Source organism: Pteropus alecto, unplaced genomic scaffold, assembly GCF_000325575.1.
Source record: "Pteropus alecto unplaced genomic scaffold, ASM32557v1 scaffold5, whole genome shotgun sequence".
Classification (NCBI taxonomy): Eukaryota; Metazoa; Chordata; class Mammalia; order Chiroptera; family Pteropodidae; genus Pteropus; species Pteropus alecto.
This window is the reverse complement of record NW_006441953.1, coordinates 26,474,932-26,480,425: the sequence shown is the minus strand read 5'-3', so window position 1 is coordinate 26,480,425 and position 5,494 is coordinate 26,474,932.

The window sequence follows — 5,494 nt, the reverse complement described above, 5'->3', positions numbered from 1 at the left end:
AAAAGAGAGCCAGAGGGAAATGTGCCATTGTAGGAAATTGATGGACTGGGTTTCCTTCTACCCGCATCTTAGGTCCTGTGGCGTACCTGGCATAATTGTCTATCATTCCTTTTAACAGCAATCCTGGGTCTTCACACTATTTCTGTTTCTTTTCTTTCTTTGCTTCCAATGGCTGAGCTCTGGCCCTACACTGCTTTATGCTTGTCCCCATGGTCGGTCTTACTCTATCCACATCTGCCCAGACCTGAGGCCCTACCCTGTCTACATGTGCTTGGGTCTTGCTGCCTGGAGTGTTAAGTGAGCACCTACTCCAAGCACATTCCTCGTAGCTTCTACAAGCCCGGCTTTGCGTTACGCATCCAGATGCCCTGTGCTCACCGACTTGCCTCATCTCTCCCTGTCCGTCTCAGCCTGGATTCGAGATCCCTAAGTTTTAGAATCTGAATGCTTGAGGCTCCCTTGCTCTTAATGGCACATAGAACTTTGAGTAATGACGTTTCTTTCTGTTGCCTCAATACCGGTGGATAGACACAGGTCGGACAGGGTTGTTATAGCTGTTTAACCCTTCCTTCCATCCCTTTTACGGGATAAGAATTGGACTTGTCTGATGACAGACTGGGACCATGGGCAGTTAGTACTAGAAGGGACAACTTTTTCCATATCTACTTATCCACTACTCCACTTTGTCCATCTCTATAAGGTCTTAAAACTCATTACTTTGATAATTAAGTCTAAAATCCCCAGCTACGCAAGAAGATTCAAAGCGAAGTCACTGACGATTATTCTTTAGGCATATTTTAGGCAGACCAAATGTTGGATGAACTAGAGTGTTCTATTTTAAACCAGTGGTTTGGGGAAAGGTTGGTACAGCTATAGTCGGCTCTTTTCTTCTCCCCAGCTCATCATCCCATAGTCTGGCTGAATGGATGAAGCTTTGTGTATCACTGTTCTGAAGTTTATCTGCATTGTACTAATCACGAGGTTAAAAAATACTGCAATAAAGGGAATGTTCTGAATTTGGTTCTTCAAGGGATTTTCCTGAAGGGATAATGAAAATGGTTTCTATTTAGTTAAGTCAGGCCACAACTGATTTCTAATTTAACAACCCCTTTTCAGGTTTGCAAAAAGAATAGCTACCCTCAGCACATGGGCAAAGGGAAAGTCCTTTTAAGGTCCCTAAGAACTTAAAAAATTGATTTGACTTATAAATAATAACATTAAAATGCTATTCTATTCCTAAGATACGGATATTGTTTTCCTTAATGTCAATAACAATAGTTTTGTCAAGACAATAACAAATACAAAGCAGCCATGAAAACACAGGTGAATGAATTGTGGTTTTCTGAGTTTTTAGAAGAAGGGAGGAAGACAAGGCCCATAAAGATACAGGGCAAATGTTATTTCTTGATGCCCATGTTTGTCGACTGCGTTTTCGTCACTGGGTAGGTACTAGAGATCCGGAAACCTTCCCAGGCACTTCCTGGCTGCTCTGTGTTTGAGTGTGTCATGTGGCTAATGCTGGCAAATGAGTCGTGAGCAAAAATCCTGGTGTCACTTCCAGGCTAGAGCATTTCATCGTTAGAATAAAACTCTTCATTTTCCCTGCCGCGGTGGCTGCCGTGCTGGAGATGGAGGCTGCTCCCCTTGTGTGGGGGCGAAACCTATGAATACGATGGGATATTGATCTTGTCAGTGCATTACTAATTGACTAATTAATGGAAGGTTATCCTGGGTGGGCCCGGCCTAATCAGGTGAGCTCGACCTAGAAAGTGAAGCAGCAAAGAGACAGACATTCTTCTCTGGCCCGAAAGAAAGCAAACGAAATAACGGGAACATCGATCTGCCGAATTCTGCCAAAGAGACTTGAGTGAGCTTGGAAGAGGGCCCTAACACTTGGATGAGATTACGGCCATGGTCAACACCTTCCCCCACCCCCCACCCCTGCAAAAAAGATTTTTATTTATGGAAATTGCTCAGCTCTAGTCCCCCGCTTGCAAAGTGAGCCTGCCCCCAGAGAGCATGGTTGCAAACATGTGCCCCCCTCTGTCTTGGGTTGCCGAGCACCCCTACACGCCCACGGGGAGCACACGGAGACAAGTGTGTGTGTGGCCTGCAGCACTGGAGGGAGATGGCTGTGTCAAACCCGTGTGTGCGCGCGCGCGCACACACACACACACACACACACACGAGTCTGCACACCCGGCTCGCATGCCTGGGTCTGTGTTGCTATGACTCTCACCATGGGGTACCCACCCCAGGACTGGTGGGTACCCCAGAGTCCAGAGAATGTGGGGCCTGCATGTATATGCACCCATTGGAAATGTGTGCCAGCGTAGGCCTCAAGCCAGACAATAGCCCCCACCCCCTAGCCCCACCATCAAGCTCAGCTCCCCGGTGTAAGAGGCCTGGGGGCTTCCGGAATCCTGGGATCAACACTTTTCTTTAAAATTCCTGTCCCTCCCACCCTGCTCCCCTACCCTTTGGCAACCATCAGCTTGTTCTCTATATTTACAAGTCTGTTTCTGTTTTATTTATTCATTTATTTACTTATTTTTAGATTCTACAGATAAGTGAGATCATATGATACTTTTCTCTGTCTGACTTATTTCACTTAGCAAATACCCTCGAGGTCCATCTATGTTGTCACCAATGGCGAGATTTCATTCCTTTTTATTACTGAATAGTATTCCATTGCATAAATGTACCACATCTTCTTTATCCATTTATCTATTGATGGACATTTACGTTTCTTTCATATCCTGGCTCTTACTAGTAATGCTGCAATGAACATAGGGGTGCATATATCTTTTCGAATTAGTGTTTTTGTTTTCTTGGAATGACTACCCAGAAATGGAATTGCTAGATTGTATGTCATCTCCATTTTTATGTTTTTGAGAAATCTCCATACTGTTTTCCGTAGTGGCTGCAAAAATTTACGCTCTCACCAATCCTGTATAAGGGGTCCCTTTTTTTCACTTCCTTGTTATTTGTTGATTTGCTGACGATAGCCATTCTGACAGGTGTGAGGCGATATCTCACCAACGATGGTCGGCACCTCGACTGCAGTCCTATGAGATTCTGACCAGTGTACCCAGGCGATCCGTGTCCATAAGGAACACTGAGCTAGTCAGTTTGCACTGTTGTCAGCTACTAAGTTTGTGGCAGTTTGCTTCACAGAAATACAACCCTCATACACTCATGAGAGGCTTCCTAGGACTGACACCTTCTGACTGTGAGGATGGGCTCTGAGAGAGGAAGCAGAATGATCCGGGTGAAGAACGATAGTACGGAGGATGGAGATGAGGAAGTGGCAAGTGCTAAGGTTTAGAAGCGGGAGAGACTTAGAAGTGTATTGGGAACCAAAAACAACGCGGTTTATGTAAACAGAGCTGACAGTAAAAATATTTAACAACCCGTAAAACCCACACCGTGGCAGGCGGGTTCTCTGGGAGAAGATGCTGACAGAGTTAGGTGCGCCAAAGTTGTGTTAGGTGTTGACTCGTGCCAGGAAGAGAGAGGGAGGAAGGGAGAAGGAGCAGGAGATGTTGCACCAAGATACAGGTCCAACGAAACCGGTCAGTCCCACAGGGAGGTCGCGCCTGTCGGAAGAGTCCCCATGGGGCCTTTTAGAAGCATTTCGATGTTCTGTCAACCGGTATGGCTGAGTCAGTGCATCTCTGCTTACCCTTTGCCCTGTACGGAGATGACACCTCAAGAAAAAGCAAAGAAGGGTTCACGTCGTGATCTGAGACTCCACATTTCCTGCCATCCCCACACGGAATCAGAACGACCACCGCCCACTCTTCCACCATTAACGAAGTTTCTGCTGAGCAGAGAGATTACCAAGACTGCAAAGATGGACCTCGCGGTCACCAAAAATCAGTCGCGATGAAGGCAGTCACGCAGCGCCAGCGCGCAGTGCTCCTGGGCTGGCGGGCGACTGTGCTCTTTGCTCAACTGTGTCTGCGTCTGCAGCTGCGTTCTCCTTTAAGCGGCCGCCTGCCAGCCCCATGATTTCTCCAGTCTCCGCCAGAAGCGTCCCTCAGGTCCGCGACATCAAAGCCGCTCTGTCCCTTTCATGCCCTCATTTATAAAGCTCATCCCAAGGCTCATCCATTTTCCATGACACGGTTTGTCATTAATAGATTCATATTGCTCATCGCTCTCGAGTCCTTCGCCTGAGAACTATTGAAGTGCCCTTAAGCGCCGAATCGGAACTTGCTCATCAGTCACTGTTGGCACCATTTAGCTGGTCTGCTCACTTGCCAAGAAGTGTCTGAGGCCTTCAACCCCGGTAGGGGAGGGACACTCAGCCGTCCTGGCAAATCTCAGAGCAATATGGAAGACGAAAGAGCAGGTGACACTAGGGAAGATGGGCAGGAGCACAAGGGTGCCATCGACAAGTCTATCTTCCGAGGGTGGTCGGGGTGGGGGTGGGAAGAAGGATATACTGAATTATTATATAGAGAAAAGAATCTAAAAGGTTATTCGGTCCAAACTTCCCAATTTACATATAAGCCAGGCCCGGAAAATGCCTGTCTTGTCCTAGATCACCCCGCGTACGTGCAGCATTTGGCCGAGTCGTTCTGTCCACTTAGCCATCTGAGGGGCAGTGAGTGGCGGAAAATGCTGGCCCTTCACACAACGCAAAGGAGAGAGAATAGAGCACAGAGGGAAAAGAAAGGAAAAGAAAAATATAATAGCAGAGAGAGAGAGAGAGAGAGAGAGAGAGAGAGAAGAGCGAAGCAGAATTGGAGGAAGTAAGCTGTGTTTTATATCCGCAAGAATTTTTAAAAGTACGTTTTCTTTCCATGGGGACTGTGAAGTCTAAGGATGGAGAAACGTGAATGGTTTTTACTGAACTGGAATATCAGAGCTGGGAGCAAACTGAGGGATAGGAGTCTGGGGCCCAAACTGGATGAGGGGATTGACCAAGATCGTACAGTGAGTTCAGAACACTGGGCTGACCGTAAAGTGGGGGCCTCGCCCCACGTTCTGGCGTTTTGGACACACCCTGCCATGACTGTCCCTTGCCCCACCTAGTGTAGACAGGTGGCAATCAAGATCCCAGACTGAAATAAGGAGGACCTGGGGGCGGACCCCAGTCCCGCGCCTTCCCAGCCGTGCGTTTCCTGATGAATGTCTCTGCTCCTGTTTTCTGCATCGCTCGTGTCTTTAGAGTCAGCATTCTCAGAGTTAGGGATGTGCTGGCATTTAAAGGTTCAAGTTCACATTCAATGACTATGCAGGGAGGAGTACTGGGACTTTATTTAAAAAGCAAGATGAAGAAAAATGAGCTTATGTTTCTGCAGCGATTGAATTTCCCCTTTCTTCACTGCAATCACATCCAAACAATAAGCATGAAATCCTAAATGGTAATGTCTTTTTTTTTTCCTTGATTGTGACTTTATGCACTAATTCTTTTCATAAAAACCTTGATATGGCTTTCTAAATCCGGTGGCATCAATCAATGACAATTAGAAGAAACCTGGCC